Source organism: Sphaeramia orbicularis, chromosome 6, assembly GCF_902148855.1.
Source record: "Sphaeramia orbicularis chromosome 6, fSphaOr1.1, whole genome shotgun sequence".
Lineage (NCBI taxonomy): Eukaryota > Metazoa > Chordata > Actinopteri > Kurtiformes > Apogonidae > Sphaeramia > Sphaeramia orbicularis.
The window spans coordinates 5,760,909-5,786,265 of NC_043962.1; the positions used below are offsets into that span (position 1 = coordinate 5,760,909).

Here is a 25,357-nt window from a genome sequence, read left to right on the forward strand (position 1 = left end):
GGAAATAGGCCCAATGAAAACTGATTTAGTGAATAATTGTGTGTATGAGCCTGTATGGACCAATAAGAAGTATGGAATGTGCATTGATTTAGTATAAACACAGACCTCATACTAAAAGGAAAATGTTTACCCAAGAGCATATGTTTCTGCATCTTTGACAAACCATGGGATAAACTTAAACAACGCCATGATCCAGACCAGTGGTTGAGTTCAGGGGGAAGTTCTTATGTATTGTCTGTAATGTGTAATGTGCATTAATTCGTATTTTATTTTTCCAATTTGATGAAAATGTGGGGTTTTTTTTACTGTTAAATAAACCAACAAATAAAATAAACAAATGCACAATAAAATGTGAATAACCTGAACAAATATGTGCAAAACCTGAAACTGCTTAAGAAACATAAGTACAATTTTAAGAATATTCTGCCTGTTACTAATTGTTTTCTACATTTGTGGATCCACTGTGATTTGTAGGTTGTGTTAATAATAAGCAGAGACATAATATTGTTGAGATGACACTTATTTTTTAAAAGATATTTCAGGTTGTACATGGTTGTTTAGGTTATTCACATTTTCCTAATGTAATTTAACTTTCACACCAAAACAAAGACAAAAATTTGGACTATTATTAGCTATTAATAGGTTGTTATGTTGTTATTTTACTGGTTTGGTCCACTTTAATTCATATTGGGCTGAATGTGGAACCTGAACTAATATGAGTTTGACAGCTCTTGTTTAGAGAGAGACAAAATTTGGTTAAAATTTGTAACAGACATCTAAATAGAAATCCCCCAGCATTCAACATCTCAATTAAAGACTGTATGAATTATCTGACATTAGAGAACATAAGATGCACCACAAAAGGCAATGAGCCAAAATCTATACAATGTGGCAGCCTGTCTTATCTTACATTAAAAAGATGGACATAAACAACTTCTCATTGTAACTTTCTAAGTTTTTTTTCTTTGTTTGTTTCTTTCTTAATGTATTTAATTTTAATTTTATTTTATTTCTGTATTTATTTTGGATGCGTGAGTTTATACAGTTTCAGTTGGAGTATGAAGTGCATTAGGGTTGGTTAGAGTGGGGTTACATAAATGTCATTTATTATGTTCATTAAATTGTACAGTTATGTTTGTTACAATATGTAAATTCAATACAAAAAACTTTAGAGAAAAAAAACAATAAATTTGTCACAGACAGACACACATCCTGCACATCCTCCTCGATGCTCTCTGTTAATTCCTATCATCATCCAGCCTAAATTTCTCATTGTTGCCATGACGATCAGCGAGCCTTTCATTGGTCATTTGCTGAAGAAGCACATGTACAGAAAACTATCCTCCTACTCCTCAAATATCTCCATTTACATGTTAAAGTGCTCTAAAAACATCATCCCTCATCAGCCAAAGTAAGCTAATGAGCACATCTTGTATTCACGTCAGGTAGTGGTTCAGAGCCAGTGGAGTGTCTCTGGTTTTCAAGGGGGAAGTCGATTAAACTAGGCCTCAGCCTAACACAATTCTTAAAAAGAACGCAGGAGGGATCCCTTTGCTCTTCCTTGTGCTCCCTTGGGTGCCGTTTCTCACTCCATCGAGAGACATGAGGGTGGTGGTGGAGGTGGGGGGGGACAAAAGAAATGAGAAGGTTTCTGGGAGACGGATGAGATGAAGCGAACACTTGACAGACAGCGGCCCTGGGAACTGTTCCCGTATGGGTTTCCATACAACAGAGCGACAGACGGGAAGAAAAGGAAACGTGCTTCCTCTAAAGTTGAGGAACAGACCCGGCAGCTTATTCTTTAGAAGCCGGATTACCTGGAAAATACTGTAGAGGGAAGCATGAAAATCTGTGACACAAGCATTTCTGGTGACAATACCAAGTTCTGTAGTTGTAAGACTCAGATCGGTGAGTTTCAAGGTAATGGTAATGCTGCTTCCAAAATAGTGAAGGTTTCGTCTGCTAGCTTAAAGGAGTGATATTTTTTTCTTTTTTTTTAATGGAATTCTGCATTTTAAAACATTTCCCTGTGGTCTCCATAAACTGTAAATGCTCTGCTTGGGTCTGAATTCTTCATTCATTCAACTCCACAGGTCCATCTTCAACCCTATTTCTGAGTAATGACACCAGAAAGGTGGTTTGGAGCGCTGGCCCTTTAAATGCACATGAGCCACTTCAGGCCCCGCCCCCTCTAGGTTGTTGGCTGTGCTGCTCTGTCCTGTTCAACCAACAACTAAACATTTTAGGTAATGGGCTCCAAGTTTGGACATATTTTCAGTCTGGACTACAACCGCTGCTGCTGACAAACAGTTATGTCGTACTCAGAGAGATGTTCGTTGGAGGTCTGGACCTTATATGTGCAAATGTAACTAGTTATAAACATAACAAATTAAACAGGAATTAAAACAGGTTGTAGAAATCCACTCGATTTTTGCCCAAATGAATATAAAGATAGTTTTGCAGCAGCTGGAGGGTTCAAATTCAAACTGTATGAACTATTAGGGTCCAAATACACAAATAAATGAACCACGGACGAAGAAAAGTGGGTTTAGATAAATATGACCCCTTTAAGGACTGAGAGTTTTCAACGCTCTAAATATGACCGTCTCTGAGGTGAAAGAGTTTTGATGGCTTCTGCATGTGCACTGTAGGAGACGGTAGAGCATTTGAAGACAGTCGGATAATCCTGAAAACACAACTCCCAGCTGACCAGTGAGTTGATGTGATGGATGGATCTGTCTGTGTACCCTCCTACCAACTTGAACAATGACGCTAGAATGGAGAAACAGGCCCTGACGACAGCAGATACGCATTAGAAATACACCCATCAGCCATAACATTACGAACACTGACAGACTATGTGTTATTAATGTTGATTATCTCATTCCAGTGGGACCTGTCAGTGGGCGGGATGTATTAGGCAGCAAGTTGAACATGTGGACCTCGAAGCTGATGTGTTGTGATTGGTGTATGCAGACACTACTGGTGGTCGTATTACTTCAATTCAAACCACTTCAGTGCAGCTCATTATGTACAAATATAATAACTAGTGCTGGGCAGCGATTAAAATTTTTTAATCGAAATTAATCGTGTGTATTTCTGCAATTAATCGCATAGTTGGGGGGGGGTGCCGGCATCAACAGCATATTTTGCCTTTCCCTTTCAGTGATATTTCAGACTTGAAGTACTCCGGTGATAAAAATAATTCCACACGTCAGTGCTTCCAAACACCTGTGTCCTTCTTAACCCCAGCATCTGAAGACATTTAAAATGAAAATGTCCATGTAAAAGACTTACTTTTCTCCATGTTTATGTCCCCACCAGTTTATTTCCGCTTGTGAGTGATTGACAGGAGTCTTAAGCCCACTAATAAGTACTAATACTAATAAGCCCAATAATATGTGATGTTCAGTTGTTAAAAGCAAGCAAAGGGGGCCCTCTAGTGGTCAGAATAAGTTGCACTAACTTATGTTTTATCCTTTCAGCGTTCCCGTAGTCAGTTCGGACATAAGGAACTAATAGACACGTTTCTTTCACTCTGTTTGTATGGCCTGTGAGTATTTTATGTTCAGTTGCTGTAAGAATGAATAGTATAAAATATATATAGGCTGGCATATTATACGTAAACACAACCAATGAATTTAAATAAACTTAGCATGAGCCTGCATAAAGAATTAGCAACCCATCTGCGACTGCTAGCATAAACGAATTAGCTTAAACATGTTAATAACACATTGTAATAAACACATCCAAAATAACGTCATAAACATGTTTCTAACAGCACGTTTGCATGTGAAATTATTTAGCAAACAACAGAATGATTGATACATACAGGCGCTGCTTCTGCAGGAGTTACACAAAGTTTGATTCAGCATTGCTCGGAAAGTTCGCTTTCTCCTCTCAGCTACGTGCACAGTTCACACAGAGCACCGGCATGTGGAGCGCCAAAATAAAAGCATGAGTTTCAAAATAAGAGTCCGTATGTATAAATGAACTAAGACTTGCTTGAAAGGCAGAACGGCATTAACGGGAGATTAAAAAAATTGTCAGTGTTATTTAATGAATGAGCTAATGCGGTAATAACGCATTAACTTGCCCAGCCCTAATAATAACACTACAACATTCAGCTACACAGTAAAAAATGCAGTCAGCATTTCAGAGTCGAGCTATTTGAACCTAGATAGAGTATTTATAACTCTATGGAGAGTAAACCAGCTCTAACAGTAGAGTTAAAAGTCAGTGTCAAGTTCTGCACAGATGCAGTGTAAAATTCAACTCTACAGAGTGTTGATTAGTGCCAGTCTGCTGCATTGCATTGTGGGTACTGGACATTTTACTCATTGTGTTCTATTTTATGTGCAGGGATTCGGGGGGGGGGGGTTGTGTTAATGTTTATTTAGGTTAATATGTCTGTTTTATAATGTTTGTTGGCCTTTTTGTTTGTTTGTTTTTTTATTAAGGTGACACCATTAGTCAAACCAATGACTAAACTGACTGTCGCTGTGAAGCTATAATTTTATTACAAGCAGAGAAGACTTTGCTTTTTCAAAGGCAAAGTGTGTCATAGGGTGATTGAAACCCATAGAGCAAATTTATGCCCTTCACAGCCCCCACCTTGGGCATCCCTGCAATTCTACAGTCTTTCAGTATTAGCGTAGGGTGTAAACTGATGTTGAAAATAACACTGATATACTGAAATAAATATTAAAACATTATAGAGTCATTTTTAAACTAAATTTGGAATAAAAATAGCTCTATGAAGTGTAATCATATTACTCTTAACAGTGTGAAAACACCACAGTGTTAAATATCTTTACACATTTCATTCTTAATTTTGACACTGAATTGAGTAGAATTAACTCTGAAAATTTGACACTGGCCATAGAGTAAATTTTACTCTAATTTTGAGTGAGACCAAATGTTATCTGAAACAGAGTTAAATTGACACTCTTTTTTTTTTTTTTTTTTTTTTTTTTTTTTTTTTTTTTTTTTACTGTGTATGAAAATCTACTTTACTACAATATAACCTGCAATAATCTGTTTGCATTTCAGCCATTTCTTCTCTCTGTTTTTATTTATTTATTATTATCTGGACTTTGCTATGTTGTTTTCTATTTTAAATGTGAAGGGTTTTTTCTTTTTTATTTTTTATCTAAACCCACTTTTCTTAGTCTGTGGTTCATTTATTTGTGTATTTGGACCCTAATAATTTAAAAAGTTTGAATTTGAACCCTCCAGGTGCTGCAAAGCTATCTTTATATTCATTTTGGCACAAATCGAGTGGATTTCTACAACCTGTTTTAATTCTTGCTTAATTTGTTACGTCTATTGTTATTGCACATATAAGGTCCAGACTTCCGACGAACATTTCTCCAAGTACGACATAATTGTTTGTCAGCAGCAGCAGTTGTAGTCCATACTGAAAATATGTCAAAACTTCGAGCTGATTATCTAAAATGTTCAGTTGTTGGTTGAATGGAACAGAGCAGCACAGCCAACAACCTGGAGGGGGTGGGGTCATGTGCATTTAAAGGGCCACCACTCAAAATGACCTTTCTGGTGTCATTACTCAGAAATAGGATTGAAGATGGACCTGTGGAGTTGAATTAATGTACAATTCAGACCCAAGCAGAGCATTTACAGTTTATGTAGACCACAGGGAAATGTTTTAAGATGCATTATTCCATTTTTTTAAAAAAAGCAAAATATCACTCCTTCAACTTTCACACTAAAACAAAGAGAACAATTTGGATTATTACTAATGCGTTATTATGTTTTTACTTTACTGGTTATTTATGTGGAACCTGAACTAATGAGTTTGACATCCCATGGTAAAGAGACAGACATCCAAACCTCCTCACTGTCTCACCTCCTGTCATAACATCCTCAGTTATGAGACTATGAGCTGCCATAGTCTATATAATTAATGGGAACTGTTATCACCTCGGTGAGCACCTGTCTCACATTGCAGTGTGTTACATACAATAGCTGAAGTGGTTGCATCAGGTCCGTACTCCACTGGTCTTGCTCTGGGGCTACTCTTTAGGGAACATGAGTCTGTCACCAGCACTGACTCATACAGCTGCATTACCTGCAGGCCCTCCTAATCACAATGACAACTGGCATTTTCCTCTCTCCAGGATGGCACATCAGCACCTCCAACTCCACGCAGATACGATCAGACGCAAAAAATGACACATCACAGAACAAATGTCATGATGAATTTATGACAGGACTGAACAACCAAGTCTTTAAACAAATGAGACCCATGACATCTACCAAGAAAAATGCTTCTTTTATCCTCTGAGCTCACTGTCAGTAAATACAAGCCTTTCTATTTCATTTCTAGACCGAGGGTGTCAAACTCATTTTAGTTCAGGGGCCACGTACAGACAAATATGATCTCAAGTCAAATACTGTGACATAATAACCTATAAATGTCAACTCCAAACTTTTATCTATGTTTTAGAGTGAAAAAAGTCAAATGACATTAAGGAAACTGTTTAAACATACAAGCTATCCTTTAAAAAATGTGGATAACATGAACAAACTGAAAGTGTATTACAACTTACAGATCACTGTGGATCTACAAATAAACAAAACATTTAATAACAGGTAGGGGTGTTAACGGTGCACTCGTTTGTACCGAACAGTCTCAGCCTTTGATACAATACGGAATGAATACATGTAGCCTATGTGAAGAACGCAAACACTCGTCTTAAGTTTCCACACGAACCTTGAAGCAGAAGACACACAGTATGAGCAGGGTGGCTGCAAGCAGAACCCATGTGCAGGGTTTCCCCTATATACCGTAATGTCTGGTCTATAAGCCACTACTTTTTTCCACACGCTGTGAACCCGCGGCTCAAAAATGATGTGGCTAATTTATGTTTTCCAGGCTAACGATCGATCTGGCTGTCGAAGAAGGAAATAGAACTTCTGAACATAAGCTTGGAATCAATGAATCGATGGTGAGATGTTGGAGACAGGGTGGGTGCGGCTTATAGTCCAGAAAGTACGGTACATTCAGCAATGGCGAATTCTCAACACTGCTGCTGAAAAAAAAATGATAACCCTAACTCTAACCCTGAGGCTGGGGTGCCGATAAGGGGGAGTAAACATGACAACAGAGGGTATAACAGGCACTGAAGCCGGGTCGGATGTTCAAAGCGTGTTAAGTTTCACTTTTGGTTTCGGTACTTACAGAGAGCACCCCCATATAACACCCCCCCTCTCCTTCACTGGTCTCCTTCACTGTACTGAAAATGTATCGAACCGAAGACCCCTGTGCCAAAAACATACCGAACCGAATTTTTTCTGTGCCGTTAAACCCCTAATGACAGGTAGAATATTTGTAAAACTACACTTTACTTCTCTTCAAACATTTCCGGTTGTTCTTATTTGTTCAGGTTATTCACATTTTTTGTAAAAGGTTAGTTTGTGACTATAAATATTTTCAAGTAATTGTACTTTTTACACTTAAACTAAGAAATTTTTAAATTATTTATGGGTTATTATGATAGTATTTTACTGGTCTGACTCACTTTAGATCAGATTAGTCTGTATGTGGAACCTGAATTAAACCTCAACATCCTTGATTGTGCATATTATGAGTGTAATTTTTGCATTGGTTTTGGTTTTACATTTGTTTCGGTGGGCTGCTTTTGGCCCTCGGACCGTATGTTTGACACCCCTGTTCTAGGTAGTGATATGAGGTGTGTTTACATTAATTATTAGTCCCCAGGTGAATGATTACATGTTACAATTATTACATAATGTACGGACAAATCAACCACACTATGAAAATACATACTTCCAATAGAATTTTCACCCCAGTTTAGACATTTTGCTGTTTCTATATCAGCGTCCAGGTCTACATGTTCACTTAGTGCCTAATATAACCCACTCACTGACAGGTCCCATTGGAATGACATAATCAACATTAATACCACTTTACCTGTCAGTGGTTATAATGTTATGGCTGATCACTGTGAGCTTATGTAGCTAAAAATACTTTGCTAAACTGTCATCCTAGATTGGCTCGTTATATTTTTCTCTTTCCCTGCACTTTGGAGGTTTTACCACTTTGTTACGGTGTGATCATTATTTTGGTTTAAGTGTTTACAACAATAGCTTCACAGGTACATGATGTGTGTTTCGTGTACATTTACCTAATGTAAGTTGGAGCCTGAGATATAGAATAGAATAGAATAGAATAGAATAGAATAGAATAGAATAGAATAGAATAGAACAAACTTTGTCATTATGTGAGCAATGAAATTAGTAGTGCCACAACATTAATAAAAAAAAACCAATACTTCAGAAAATAGGAATAGCGTAAATATAGTATTACAAAACTAAAAACAAGATAAGAAAATAGAATATAAAACTGCAAAAAGTAAAATAGAATAGAACTAAAAGTAGAATATAAATAAAAATAGACATAAAATATGAATGATCACAATATTAATTTCATATAAATAAACTACAAAAGCACTCGGAGAGTGGAGACCTCCGCCAAGGCAGACCAGTCCCCCCCATCACCACCAAAATGTAATCATTTGTTCCTTGTGCCAGTATCAACATTTCCTGAAAATTTCATCAAAATCTGTCCATAACTTTTTGAGTTATCTTACTAACAGACAACCAAACAAACAGACAAACCCCGATGAAAACAAAACCACCTTGGCGGAGGTAATAAAGTCTTGTCTTATATTATATTATCTCAATATTAACAGTATTATCATATATTACAATATTACACAATATAATCATTGCATAAACTCCCAATCTTAACAGATGTCCCTAAAAATGTGGCTGCTGATAAATTCGTAAGTCTGCTGAAATGTCATCATCTGTGGGAGTTTTCTGTCCATTTGTCCAGATGTGTCTGCTCACAAGGACCACCATGCACCTGCTAAACCACACTAATCTATAAATGAATCCACCATCAGCGTTGTTTGTCCCCATTGGCAAACACGATGTTCTCAATCTGAAGTGTGTGTGTTCTTCATGTGTGACAGCAGCTCTCCTCTGAGTGTTTGACACCTCGATATTGTGTGTTTACTTATTTATTCAGCGGAGCTTCATTGTGTGTGCCTTGTGTGACTGATTTATCCCTTTGTGAGTAACAGATGTGGAGCCAAAGTAAGTCTGAGAGTGACAGAAAATAACCTTTTCAAGGCTGTGTATCAATAGGATGACCTGTGTGTTAACCCAGTTTGAAACCTCTGTGGAGCGGCAGTGACGAGACCCGTACCATCAAAAACTAGAGAGGGAATCTGAAAAGGAGGGGAGGGGAGAGCAAAGGATGGTAACCCAGTTAGGGTTGTGTGACTCCATTAAAACTCTGTCTGCTCCCTAGGTATCAGATTAACCTAGTTGAAGCTTCTCCTGATGAGTTAATTAGACAAAATTGGAAAGGGTGTCTGAGCGCCGCCACGGCAGATTGTTAATGATATGATGAACATCAGCAGCTCGGGCCTCAGAACCGGATGGTGATCTATAATTATAACATCCAGCTGGGTTCAAATTCCAAAGTGTCCACTGTGGTGCAACATCACAGACTGCCTAGTGATTTAATCTGGTATTTGGGCATTGAATTAACCATGGGGAAACACTGCAACAGTCATGGCTTTTTGATGAGAGTTTAATCTTGGAGGACAGCGCTACCCTGAGTGAATTTTTTGTTTTTATTTACTAGGGCTTTTAGTCCTCTCAATTTCCTTGACACCTCTGTGCAAACACATTAGAGATTAGAGAGATTCCAGTTGACTTCGGTCACTTCATTGAACGGTGAATTGTTCCTACAGATGGAAAAAAAAACAGACTGGGGGAGACGAGCAGCCCTCGCTCCTTAGTTTAGTTCATTTCAAACTAATCTGCATGGCTTAATTATATCTTGCAGGAAATATTATACCGCCTGAATAAGGCTCTAAATATCTGCTCTTAGCTGCAAATGTATCACAGGGTTGTTCTTATAACTAGGTTCGACTGCTGCTATAGAGACACCCTCGTCTATAGCGGGCCCACCATGATGTTTGGTTTCATTTTACATTTAGTATTTTTTAGTATTTTAATCTACCACTTTCTCTTTTCACTGTAACACTGTGAGATTCTTTTAAATGAAAAGTGCTTTTTAAATGCATTTTTTAATCATTATTACTTACGGTGTTACAACATCACTGATCTAACATATTGCTGCTATAACCGGACATCCTCCATGACACGCCCCTTTTATTTTTTTCTAACAAAAAGTAGCAGGAAAGAAATTATCACTACAACAAAAAGAAAAAAAATGAAAATAAAGCTCTAAATATACAAAACATGTATAGGTCTGAATATACACATATCTACCAAATATACATATTAAAACACTCTATTAAACACAATTAGAACAGCAATTTATACAATATATTATCATGATGATAATTTTAAAAATATACATAAATAAGTGCCTGCAGGGTTCCCCAGGTTTCTACAAGGTTAAATTTAAGACCTTTTTAAGACGACTTAGAACAGAATTTAATGCCCATTTCACTGCGTATTTCTCAACCATACTGAATAAAATTCATAACTCCTAGAATTTAGGAAAATGTATTTATTTACTCCAACACCTTGATTCCCACCGTTCCCAGTCATTTCTCACCAGGGGTGGTAAAGTTAGCGATAATTGGTTCCTAATTTCAATATAAATTGTGGGGTTGGAACAAGTGGAACTGAGTAGAATAATGTTACCTTCTTTACAACTTGGACATTTAACAGACACATTTAAACACAACAAACAAGTTCATGGCAACATAACTTAAGAGCTACCATATCAGATTTAATACCTTTTAAAGACTTTTTGAAGGTATTAAATGCAGATTTGTAAATTCAAGACTTTTAAGACTCTTTAAGACCCCCTGGGAACCCTGTGACTGTCCCCATGACTCGAAACAATGAGACCGAGGAATTAGCTCCGCCCACAGACCCCAATCAACACTCATTAACTCAACTCTTAACACTGCTTGATTTACTGTGTAAAGATGCAGCAGAAAAATCTGCAGCAAATGTGTCCTATTATCACATCAATATGGGCCAAACCCTCTGAGAAACGTTTCCAGCAGCCTGTTGAATCTATGACATGATGAATTAACCCATAAAGTGCTACTTTTGTGGAAGTTCCCAAATATTTTTTCCTCTATATTTAACTTTTCTTATCACCATTAATTACAATAGTATCCTCTGTATTTGGCATTTTTTCAGTGAAAATCAGACATTTTCCTATACTTAATTTACAGATCATGAAGATGTTCATAAAGGCTCAGATTTATGTTGAGGGAAATTATATTAGAAACAGAGAAACTGATGAAAAAGTGACATTTTCAATCAAATATATCATTAACTGAACATAAAACCAAGTGTCTCCATCCACTGTCATTTATTAAACTAACTGACATGCGTTTCACTGGTGAATCAATGTTTCGATTTTTTATTTACTTTGTTGCTTATTTTATTCATGTTAATTATTTTATAAATTCTCTTATTTATGTTGTTCATTTTTGTTATTTTACATGTTTTTCTTCATTTTATTTTGTTGCCCTATTTAACATTTTACTTCAAATTACTTCAGTTTGTGGCTTATTTTGTTTAAGTTATTTATTATTTTGTTGTTTTTTTTATTCATTTTCATTCATTTTATTCATTACTTTGGCTGTTTTTGCTCATTTGATCCTTTTTTAATTGAATTTTCATATTTTTTTTGCTATTTCTTTCCGCATTATCTATTATTTTGCAGGTTTTTTATTCATTTTTCTTGATTTTATTTGTTATTGTATATAAAACCATGCGTGTCCGTCCACTGTCACTGATCCAACTCCATGGATTTTACTAGTGTATCAATGTTGTTGAAGATGATGGTGTTTCCACGGTAACTACATAGCCTCTGAACGTCCAAATGGGTCATATCTGATGACCATGAAAAGATGAATAGCTGTATTTTACACCAATTATTGACATGTATTGATAGGATTAATGGATCAACATTTATTAAACAGTTTAGATCAGTAGACGCTTTAGGTCGTCAGTGGATGTGTGGGGTGTTTATGGGTTAATGCAGTTCAGGGATGGTACTAGTAAGGTGTAAGTGAGAATGTTGTCAGTGAGTGTATTTGTGCATTTGTCTAATTAGATCCCTGTACATCCCTTTAACTCTTACACAGTCGACCTAAGCTACCCAGACTAGGGGTCGTAGAGTGTAACTGTGGTCACTTGCAGAATGAAGCCATCTGTGAACACCCAAGACAAAAAGAGTGAAGATAAACGGGCCCACATGGTCATGGTTGGAGCAGCGATGTGATTTCCATTGGAGAACTAATTAGACATAAACAGCAACACTAGATAATCAATGATGTGGACACAAATGAAGATCAGCACAAACAAAAGCCAGACTGAATCGATTTCCATTCATTTACATTAACAGTGGTACAGAGCCCACTGCAGGCCTTTCTTTGGTTTTACACTAAGTGGTTTTTAGTGTTGATTCAAATATCCATGTAAATAAATGAGTTAAATGTGTGTGAGAAAGTTAAGTAGTTTACAATAATAGGATTGAATGTGTGTGCATGTTTGTGTGCATAAATACGGTTACTGTAAGATGTTTAAAGTGATAGGATTATGTGTTTGTGTGCGTGTCAGAGGGTAAAAAGAAGAACACAGTCATATCCCCTCCGATCTAATGCATGTGTTTCACAGGCTGAAGGGCTTTTGCTTTTGTATCACAGGGTTTTCGTGCAGGCCCTTGAGCTATATTTCACACCTTTTACCTGAGGGCAGTGTTTAAAGTGGAGCATAACAAAAAAATTCTCCAACTCATTTAGCAATAAATCTGCTGCTACGGCCAAATTTGTACAAAGCATCCTGACAAAGCTTTCACTGAAGTTTTACATCTATATGTGGTTTAAAACCTCTAACTTTGTTTCATTTGCATATTTTTTGTGCTGCTGTATCTTCAACATCTTTTCTGTCTCGTATCATTTGCTCAGTTTTAATTCTTTTGTGTCTCGCATCATTTTCATCTTTCTGCATCTTTTACTTTGTTTTCCTGTTTTGTTTTTTGTCATTTTCATCTTGTTTCATCTTTTACACCAAGGCGGTCAAACTCATTTTAGTTCAGGTTCCACGTTCAGCCCAAAGTGATCTCTACTGGGCTGGACCAGAAAAATTATAACCGATAGTCAGTAATAATCAAAATTTTTCTTTTTGTATTAGTGAAAACTTGAACCACCATGTCCAACCTGAAATATCTTTATAAAAAATATGTGTAATTTCAACAATGTTATGTCTCCACTTATTATTGACACAGTTTACATATCATTTTCATAATGTAATTTTACTTTTTTCACATTAAACCAAGGAGAAAATTTGGGCTTGTCATTATTTATGGAGTATTTTGCTCACAGGCCTTATATTTGACACCCCTGTTTTACATTCTTTTGTGTCTTCAAAGTCATCTTTGTTTTGGATCTTTTTATTACATGAATTATGGGAGGTGGCAGAACCTAGGGGAGCAGCCATTGCCGGCCGGAAGTGACGTACCCAAGTTGATTCTGGGTGACTGAGTGCAAGTAAACAAGCAGCAGTCAGTGAGCAAGACTGAGTGGAAAGTACATGTTCTTGTTTGTTCTTTGTGCAGTCGTAAGCTTTACACTCCACCATTGTCCTTGAGATGCGACCCAGCACTGGCCGATAATGTGTCATCATAGACTGGTGTCTGCTGCACAGGGTCAGTGATCAGTCCATCTCAGCCCAGGTAATGTGACAATACTATGAGCTTTGTCAGTAGACTTAGTCCTCTCATGTAATTGACAACGGGCTATAACATAAGTAACCCGACAGAACTGCTAGTATTAATAGCGGTGTGTATTGGGAAGAATCTGGCAATATGATATAAATCACAATATAAGGACCACGATACCATATATCACAATATATCATGATACTGTTAACAAGGCAATATTTTTTGTTTGTTTTGTTTCTTCTTCTAAGAGAATATTTCCTGGAAAAATTCAATTATACTAGAAATATGCACAAATACTAAACAGATTTTTATTTGATTAGAACAAGATTTAATACTGTATCACAAAACTTTCCTCTGTGAAAATGAAATTTTGTTAGAAATAATAATAATTAATAAATAAATAAATAAAATTATGTTTACAGACATTACAGTTTAACATCCTGCTCAAATGTTCATATTCTATTAGTTGTGAAAAGAATGCATAGTGCACAGTTCCTGAATCCTCCAACATCATAACATTTTTTTTGTGTGATCCCAACAAAGAAATTAACATCTGCCTCTAAGACAGTAAGAAATGCTTTTAGGGTGATTGAAATAACTCTTATTTAACAAAACAGTGTTATGAGTTTAAAAAAACTAAATGCATGACCTGCAATATCACAATACTACTTTTTTAGTAAACAAACAACAGAACAAAATACCCATGTGAATATAGAAATAAAAGAAGCACAAAAAACCAAAACAAAACCATGAACCTCCGCCATATCTCCATTTGAATAAATACCTAAAAATATTGATACAGTGCTTTTTAATATCTGTACAGTATCATGAAATGAAATATCACAATAAATTGTGGAACCGATATTTTCTTACACCCCTAAGTATTATACGTAAACTTTTGAAATAGCTGGCGATAAAATTTCACTACAGGTACCCTTTAAACCTACTGATCGTATATGGCATCCAACAGCTTCACCTACACTCAGGCTTGGTGTCGCTCTGGCCACATATCAAGGCTCCAACCCACCGCCGCCAAAAGATCTGCTCTGAGTGTAAGTGAATACGTGGTCGGAGGTGATATGCTTTTATTTTTGTAGTCGACACAGTCAACAGTTGGTTTGTTTGTTCTGTGAGGACGCAATGGGCCAATCAAGGACCCCGTAACAACATGTGCGATAGAAAAGCAGGGATTTGCAAATCCTTTCTTGGTATTCTCAAAGAGTATAAGAGTACGGTTGTTCTGAGGTTAAGAATCCTATTAGCAGCTTCTTGGCTCTGTAATTAGTCTGTCAGCTGATGTCCCAGGTCCTGTAGCACATACTATGCTTCAGTTTCCTGTTGCAGTGTGTGCATTTAGATCACATGATTATTTGATGTGATTTGAACTGTCACTAGAAAGGCACAATTCGGTGATTATCGTGGGTAATAATGCGATTGTCATTTGAGTCTGTTTATCACATTATTAAAGAAAATGCACAGATTACTAAAACCTACAAGTCACTATGAAAACTAAGGAAATGTGTTTTTTGACTTTCCTTTGGCAGGTCTTACACAGTACTTCCATCTGCTCAGTGTCACAATCAAAATAATCAATATCCAAGAGACATTTTCATTTTTTTTTCCCCATTTCTGCAATTAAATTTATCCAAATCCACCTCCATCTGGACCATTAAGTTGCAGCCTTTTGTCATAATGTAATTGCACGGGCTGATGCTAGCGTTTGATTAAATCTGTTGCCCTAACTTTCAACATCAACTGATGTCTTTCCTGCACTGTGACAATAAACTGAACAGCTTTTGGTTGTCGACAAAATGAGAAGAAGAAAAACGTTTGTCTGTATTTTGCAAATGTAGACATGCAACACACACTGAAATGGGACCTCAAATTTGAACCCATCACTAGCTGAACATATATATATAACAGTAAACATTATTCAGGCTCTTCCAGCTGTTGGAGAAACTGTGGAAGTCAGGCAGTAAAACATTTCCACCTATTTTGGTCATGCCCTCAGATTACAAATTTTTGGAATGTCATTCATTTACAGATTAGGAAACTCTTAAAGGTGCAGACAATTTTCAAGTGGGATGAGTTGCTTTTTTGTTATATTTACTCATTGGACACAAATAAGGACAGTAAATGTTTGTTTGGAATGTTAGGTATACCTGCTCGGAAAGCTATTACTAAAAAATGGTTAAATGTAAACGCCCCCACCCTGGAAGACTGACATCGAATTGTTTACACAGTTTTTGTGACGGAGCGAATCACATTTTACAACAAACTCCAAAATGACAGATTTGATAAAATATGGGAGACATGGAGGACATATATCTTATTAAGACAACCGGACTTTGTGTAAATCTTTTTTTTTAAATTCTCTTTTCCTTAGGAAACTGTATTTCCCTGTATTATTCTTGTAATTTATTTGATCATGTACACCCCTCTTTAAATGTTCTTGTTATTCTACTCTTTTTTTCTGTACAAAACCTTGAAAAATTAAATTGTGAAAAAAGAACATGTAGGAACACACCACACACTGCAGAATAGGAGTAGTAGACTGTCTTAACAAACTAATAAACGAGACCAATTCAGCCAAAAATACTCTGTGACTGTATTAGAAGATAAGTAAAAACGTTGTCAAGTGAAGAACTGCAACTTCAGTGAGCTGTGTCCACTATCTCTGCATCAAACAGTTCATTTTGATTGACTGGTTGATTAATTTCCTGGATGTTTTCTCAAAGAACCTGTTAATTCTAGTCCATTTATTTCCAGTTGGAATCATTTCTTTGTAACATAAACATTTATCATATGTATATTCTGTATTCCAAATCACATTTGTCTTTTTTTTTTTTTTTACTCCAAAATCCCTTCTAAAACTCTTTCATATTGGACAATGTGTTTCTTCTTCTTCTTTCTTCTTTAGTGAGATTATTTCATTAATTGGTCGTCAACTAATACATTAATCAATTATTTTGCTAAACCAATAACGGGTCTGAGTAAGTTTTTTAAGAGATAAAGTCTAAATTCCAGCATCATAATGTCAGTATTTTTCTGACTTCTTTCTTCCTGTGTGATAATACGATGATGAAAAAGGTGTCTTGGGGTCATTTTCTGATATTTTCTTTACCAAATAAGTAGCGTCTTACACAGCTGCAGTTCTATCTGTTGTCATGGTAATGCTACGCGACGCTACACATCCAAGTAACCAGAAGAATGACAGCTAAAAGCTCAACAAAATCAATTTTCAGTAAACACTGATGAATGCATTTCTCTACTTTTGTGACTTTTTATAGACCAAAACAACCAAACTGTTCATAAAGATAATAAATTAATTGACAATAATGACAAATAATAACACTCACACTGCCAAAGAATGTATTATGGACTGTCTCACCTCCGACAGGTCACATTTTCAGAAACCAAAACAGTCACGCTCATGTTCCACTATCATGTTTTAATAATGTCCTTTTACATGTGAGGCATTTTCCAATTAACACATGGGATATGCTGATATTATTCTGGTTTTATAAGGATTCATTGGACATGTAATGTTAATCCTTGAATATTTATCTCACTTCTTTGCTCTACCAGTGGTTGCGACTCACAACACCTGTTTTGGATATGAGCAAATATGGAAAAGCTTTGGGAGGGTTGACAGTGTCATGCATTGTTCACAGTCCACAGTGGGACGTCTGTGTCTGGCTGCTCGGCTGCATATAAACAGGAACATTAGAGGAAGATTCGTTTTCATTAGCCAACAGCTTCTTAGGAATTTTATATTTTCTGAAAAGAAGAAAAAAATTTGCTACTTGACTTGCATTTTGACGAGATTTTTTTTCCACATGCACATGTTTTTACAAGGTGGTTTCTTTCCCTTTTCCCTAATACATAGCACTTTCGCAGAGCCTCAAGGTCATCGTCGCTTTGGGAGTTTTATGGTGTGACATTTTTATGTTGTGGCCCATTTTATGGCCGCTGATACATTAAAAGTGTCGACGCCTTGAAATGGCGACTTTTAGCTCCTCTACGTTCCATCGCAGACTGGTCTTGAAACATAAACCAGTATAAAGATAAATCACAGAAAAAAGAACCATCATTGTTATGGACTATAGCGTGAAATAATCAACTCAGATGCAAAAGCTTAACTGGATGTTTCCTTTAATATTTTCTCTTAAGCTCTTTACAGATGAATTCAGAGGAGTGTTGTGTTTGTCTGAGTCTACACCAAATATCTAAATATGTTAAATATTAAACATAAGAACTTCAAATGAGTCTACCTCTGCATACTGGGGGTTTATATCTTTTTTTTTATGTATGTGCGTATTTTTTGCTGATTTATACACTTGCGTTGGCTTATGTATACATCAAATGCAGAGAGCCCTGGAAGTATCATAAATAACTTCAGGCCTGGAAAGAGTCTGAGACCAATCTCCAGAGGAAAAGACCAGCTCCAATACTATGAAGTAAATGTAGAGAGAGAGTGTGTAAGTAGACAGGCTTTGCATATTTATTATAGAGTGACCTATTGGAAAATAGAAAGAGGGCCATCAAGAGGACAAACTCCAAACTACATGACTTTAATGCAGACCAGTTTTACCCTTATTTCCTTAAACCACTGGTGTCAAACATAAGACCCGTGGGCCAAAACCGGCCTGCCACAGATTCCAAAAGGCCCGTGGGATGAATTTTTAAAGTGCAAAATTTACACTGACAACATTAACAGTCAATGATGTCAAACTCATTTTAGCCCAATTTGATCACAAATGGGTTGGACCAGTAAAGGGTCAAAACACAGTATTCAAAATCTCTCTGATGGGACATTTTAGAGACAATTTGACTGATTAGTGTTGCTAAATGACCCACATTTTTACTTTTAAATTTATTTTTGCTTTAGTTGGACCATAAGGCAGTGGTTCCCAACCTTTTTTGGCTCATGACCCCAGTTTAACATCACAAATTTCTGGCAACCCCAGACATTAAAAACAGAGACTTTTTTTTTTTTTTTTGCTAAAATTAATTTGTTTTTGATCATGTAGTAGTTTGCTATATTATGTTGCAAATAAACATTAATTTTAGACGACATTTAGACTATATAATGTATATTATTATGGACGGAGCCAGTAAAGCCAGGTGTAGATTACTGCACAAAGGGAGACTTTGATTTTCCTTGGTCAGGATATGTACAGTCAGTCCAGCTTGGATTTACAAGGCTGACAATTAATACTGAACAAACAATAACTCAAACTATGAATTATGAAAGAGCTGCAGCATCTGAAACTGACCGCAATGAACATTTGACAGATAAACAGAACCACAGTGCTGCAGTTTCAGACTCACAGTTTGTCATGTCTTTATGTATTGTGATTGTCTCTCTCAACTCACCATAATTTTTTTATTAGTAAGTTTTTATTTTAATTTTTATCAATTACTAGAAATTTCAGGTGATCCCATTTGAATTCCAGGCAACCCCACGTGGGGTCCTGACCCCAAGGTTGAAAAACACTGCCATAAGGGATTATCCAAGACAAGGAGCTACTTTATATTGAAATAAATGTTGGAATGGCAATCAATTAAAGTTTGTTCTCTGATGGGACATTACTGTGTTTTGACCCTAAAATAACAGTAGAATAACCTGTAAATAATGACAATTACAAATTCTAAACTGCAAAATTTTAACAATATTCTGTCTGTTACTAAATGTTTTGTGCCTTTGTAGATCCACTGTGATCTGTAATGCACATGTATAAATGATAAGTTGAGACATAATATTGTTAAAATTGCACGTGTTTTTCTAGAGAAATTTCAGATTGTTCAGGTTATTCATTATTGAATGTTTGGAAATGTAGACATTTTAACATTTTCACATATTAATTTTACTTTCTTGCACTAAAGCAAAGAAAAAAAATTGGACTTGTCAGTATGTGTAGGCTATTTTTCTATTGCTTTACTGGTCCAGCCCACTTGAGGTCATATTGGGCTGAATGTGGAACCTGAACTAAAATGAGTTTGACTGCCCTGCCTTTAACTGTACTCATGTCTATGGACTAATATATTCATAGATATGAGTGCAGTAATTACTTTATTTCTTGTTCTCTTCACTGAGAAACCTTGGGTCTTTTATGTCATTGCACTGTGTTACATATATGCACCAGAGAGATAAGACAGAATCCATTCATGGTGATGAATTCTGACAAACTGATGTGTCCGCTGTGGTCCTCTTAGTAATGGAAATATGACATAAATTGATCTAGAAGCTGAAGACTGCAACAACTAGGGCAGTGTTACATGAGCCTATTCCGAAATGCACTGTCTATACAAGCATAAAATTAGAATAGAGGGGCTTTAGGTGTTATATTGGCCGTGACTATAAAGCCTGCCGCGCTTTGTCGAGGAAACATCTAAGCCTCTTCCAAAGCCAGGAAAAAACTAGAATGGAAATGCAAGCTCTGTGTTCAAAGAATTGGACACACATGGGAAGGGTCCATTACCCCAGAGACATTGCAAAAAATGCTTTGACAATAGGTCCCAAATGTGAAAATATATGAGGCTGCAGAACACCAAGGATAAGCTGCTTTTTTTAGCCTTTTTCATGGTGCCTGTCTCTACCTGTATGTGTTCTTTCTGTGACAGTGTGCTGAAGTTTGAGGTTATTCCTAACAGTAAGATCATTATAGTTCAGTGGCCACATTCAGGCCTATTTGATCTCCAATGGGCCGGACCAGTAAAATAATAACATATTAACCTATAAATAATGACAACTCCAACTTTTTATCTTTGTTTTAGTGCAATAAAAACATTAAATTATGAAAATATTTACATTTACAAATTATCCTTTCATAAAAAAACATGAATAACCTGAAAAAAATGAAATTTAATCAGAAAAATAAGTGAAATTTGCACAATTTTATGCCTCATCTTATTTGTACATGTACATTACACACAATGTTTCACAAACCTTTGGTAATAGACATAACATTGCTAGAATTTTGGAGTTTGGAGCTAAATTAAGAACAATTTCTACAATATTACGTCTCAGTTTGTTATTAACACAACGTACAAATCACAGTGGATCTACAAATGCACAACACATTCAGTAACAGGCAGAATATTGATAAAATTGCACTTAATTTTCTTTAGACATTTCAGGTTGTTCATATTCGTTCAGGTTATTCGCATTTTATTGTTAAAGGCTAATTGTAAATGGAAATATTTTCATAGTGTAATGTTATTTTTTTCACACTGAACCAAGAAAAAAATTTGGAGTCATTATTTATAGGTTATTATGCTGTTGTTTTGCTTGAGATCATATTGGTATGTATGTGGAACCTGAACTAAAAGGAGTCTGACACCCCTGTTAATATCTTCAGTGTAATATTTTGAACTTTGCAAATTTGATCCCGTGGACTGGATCAGAACCTTTGCTGGGCCAGTTTTGTCCACTGGGTTGCATGTTTGAGTTAGATGGACCAGGTGAGGGTTATGACACTTCATGGGGATTTCCATGCTATATTAAGAATGTCCAAACTGACTCGAGGCATGATGGTTTTCTTAGAATTGCTGTGGCAGAAATGTTCCTCATGCCATGTTATTGGAATGTGCATGCTAGTGTGGTTTGCTGGAAGTATTGTGCTGGAATAATTGACTGAATATATCTATGGCTCAGTGGTAATGGTGGTGGATCATCATTCTTCTATCTTCTTCTCTCTGTGCATTATCGCTGTGAAAGTCCTTCAAACGTGAATGAACAACAACCCTCAAGCTGCAACTACGCCCTGAAAATGGCAAGTTTCAACCATGACATACACAGTCTTTCATGTGCTCTTTTGTTTGGTAGGGATTTAGGTATTTTAATCACACTAAATACTACCTCAGGCACAAATTCCAGAGAAACTATTTCTGTACTGACACTATTTTGCAAATTCACTATTGAAGTATCGTGCATTCAGCACCATGAAGATCCGTAACTTAATGAATATTTTTGGGGGTTTTTTCACTAGCAACTACATGTAGACAAGATCACAAACACAACCCATCTAATAACATGACATACATTCTCTAAGGTGTAAAATTATTCAAACCAGTTAGATATGGAGCCAAAATATGGGCCCAATCAGCACACCAGCTTTTACCACTATGCCAGACTTCCACAGAGCAGAGGAGAAGAAATGAGACTCCCAAAGCCCATGATAGAGTGAAGCAATTCCAGAACCAGTCCAAACACCAAATAATGACAATAGAGAAGAGCAACACCATCTTTGGTAGTGTTACAATAGGACTGGTGATGAAGACTGTCCATCACTTTTTTTAGTGTTTATATGTTGTGTCATCTAAATTTTTTTTGTCTCATTTCTAGGGTCATGTTCAAATCAGCCACTTCACATCTATCACTCATGTTGTCTCAAACAGCCCATAAACTTTCTCCTAAACAAACTGAAATGTGGTCCTCTGGCTTTGCTCAGCAGTAAATCACTTACACTTCACCAAACCCTCATGGCTCAGTAGTCTGTTAATAACAATACAATATATGACAATATAATAATATTACATTCATTGTGTTGTTTATTACTGAAACACAATAAGAAGGATATTGTGCCATGATGCCATTAGCGACAGGCTGCTGATGTAGAACTCTTCTTAGTTTTACACAATCTATCATAATGATGAATGTGGTTTCAGCTGGTTTGAATAAATCAAACCAGTTTAAGTTTCAGCATCAGAAAACTGAAAATCAACCCAACTCCATTCTTTAGTTGGCCTTATCCTCTAGCTTGTTGGATAGTAAAGTATAGCAGACTTTAGAGAATATGACTCTTTAATGTTGGGTATTATTGATGTTAATATTTTAACCATCCTTGTCAGATCTTACAAGACTAATAAGGCTTTAATCTCCTACTAAGGCTCAGGTGTATTTATTAACATGTAACCAGAGACAGACCAGGACAGAGGTACTGGTTTAAGGGTTTTTGTTGATCAATTATTCTTTGAGACTGTTTTTGATGCGCAGAAAAACTTTGTTAAAAGCCCAAAAAGAAACAGCAATGACACTGAGAAGCTGCAGAACAGGAACACGCATGTAAAGTAAAACAGTAATAAAGAAGAACCATAGAAATTAAACTTAACTGTCTATTCATGTGCATGCCATAACATTCCTTTTCGCTTCTAATCAAGTTGCGATGTCTTGAATGAAATTGCATTGACATAAAAACCAATAAGGTGCCACAACATGTGATTGTCTTGAAATGTGCATCAACATCCAATGGTCTCCCAACAACTGCAGCAGCACTGATGCATATTTTACAAAGGCTTTTTTCCAGAGAGTTTGCCCCAATCCAACAAAACACAAAGAAATAATCTGACCAAACACCAAGAAACATCTGTACCAACAACACTAAAGAATCTCTAGGAGCCACTGATACTATTGAACGTGTATTCGCCACTAGAAACCCAACAAAAGGAGAGAAGCAGCTCGCCTTGGTATCTGTACCTCTTCCCCTTCAACAGGCAAAGCCTCCATCTACTCGTTCCTTCACTGCTCTCCGGCTGCTGTCGTCTCTTAGCAACGCCCGCAAGGCAGATCAATGGAGGGGAAAAAGGGAAAAGACAGAGAGATAAATGAAGGGTGGGAGGACAAAAGGGGAGGAAGAGTGGTGAGAGGAGGGGAGAAGGGCACGGACAGCCACGGGCAGAGAGCAAAGAATAAGATGGAGAGGAAGAGTCAAGAGGATCAAGGAGCCAAAAGGTGAATTCAGCCAAACATTACAATGCACACAAATATAAAGTCCAAACTTCACCAGAGGAAGCAGTGAGTCCGGAGTGAAAGGCTAAATCTATGGCATGTGTGTAACTTTTGGTCTCATAATAAAATCTGCAGAATTAACTGGGTTCAATGAGGCGTTCAATTGTACAAGAATGACACAGAAGAAAACGTGGACGCACTACAATGCATGTGGGTCCGGGGAGAGGGGGATGCACCGAGCCGATGGCCTCCGACACCAGCAGCAGAGGAGGAGGAGAAGGAGGAGGAGGATGCCTCCTGCTCTTCATCTGTCCTCCCCACTGTGTCTGTGCTCATATATAAACATCTGAGTATCAGAAGGTGGATGGTGCGTTCAGGGCTCACCTTCCTGCTGCTCCACTTGTATTTCCCAGATGCTTCCAACAGCCGGTCCTGTTCGGTCCTGTTCTCCGCCGTCACCGCCGCTGCTGCTGCTGCTGCTGCTTATTTCGGGCATCTATCGGCTCTCCCCGTCCTCGGTGCCCAGTCACGTCTGAACACAAATGTGTGCGGAGGTTGTTTTTTTTTTTTTTTTTTCTTCACTCTACATCTAAACGAGCAGCGGAACGTGCGCGAGCCTCGACACAAACCTTAACGGTTCCAGTTTTAGCTAAAGCTAAAGCCAAACACTAGTGGAGGGTCCGCGTGAGGAACCTGCTAAACCGCACGCGGAATAAAAATGAGTGATGAGGCGGGGTCCGGCGGAGACCCGAAGAAGACCCGGACTGTTGTAACCCAGGACGGCCCTGAACCGCGGGTCAGGAGGAGCAGGAGGCGGCGTCGGTTCGTGTCTTCCTGGGAGGGACGGTCCTGGCAGACCCCTGCGGCCACCGTCGCGAGCACACAGACCACTTCCGGTTGTACGTCCTCGAAATTAAAGGCTGCGTGAGAACCACATGTAACACATGCTTTATTACTATCAAAATGCAGGGAAAAACACAATACAGTTATTATTAGCTAAAGCTATGAATTTAAATGGTTCTTTCATTCAGGATGAATAGATATAATATGAAGGATCAAGAAAAAAAAAAATTATCATTTAATTCTCTAATACTGTATCTAATAAAGCATAAAAGAATAATAAATTACATAAATTAATTCACATATCTTGTATGCTATGATCACGTCAATATCTGTTTTTTTATCTATCTATCTATCTATCTATCTATCTATCTATCTATCTATCTATCTATCTATCTATCTATCTATCTATCTATCTATCTATCTATCTATCTATCTATCTATCTATCTATCTATCTATCTATCTATCAGAAATTGGCTTGATGACTAATTGTCATACATGTTTTTGTTCCATGCTGTAAATGTGGAATGTGTCAAAATGTTGTGGCTTGTTTTCCTTTATCTTTTATATATAGAAAATACATCACTTAGCAGTGAAATCAGATGTGCTTTTGTCTTTAGTTCTTTAAGAAAATCAGTGAAATTTAAAAAATAAAGTAAAATAAAATAAAAAGTGTATGTAGCTCATAAACTAGATTATGTTTATGACGACACAGAACAAAAAGAGGGTAGTGTGACACTGGATAAAATTACAAAGTCGCACAAAATGTAGTATATTGAAATTACTGCTGCAAAAACCATACACTTCAGGGAAAAGTTGGCGAGTTGATGGCAGTGTATGTCTTAAATTCAGTCTATTCCTCCACATTGGTGATTCCTTCACACGTATTGTTAGCCTCATTGCCTAACTGCCTAAGTAATGTATTTTAAAGATCATAACCAATGATGAAAAATTAATGAGCAGTGTTAGGAGAGTAAAGTTATGCAGATATCACAATTTGGCT

General features: G+C 36.8%; 1 long non-coding RNA gene across 1 annotated transcript in view; it reads right to left on the minus strand.

The window, feature by feature from the left end:
- LOC115421271 (uncharacterized) overlaps positions 1–24,380 on the minus strand; it is a 63,954-nt gene extending 39,574 nt beyond the window's left edge. Inside the window, exon 1 of the long non-coding RNA XR_003935657.1 lies at positions 23,898–24,380. This is a non-coding gene — a long non-coding RNA (uncharacterized LOC115421271). The remainder of the gene's footprint in view (positions 1–23,897) is intronic.
- Between the last annotated feature and the right edge of the window lie 977 nt (positions 24,381–25,357).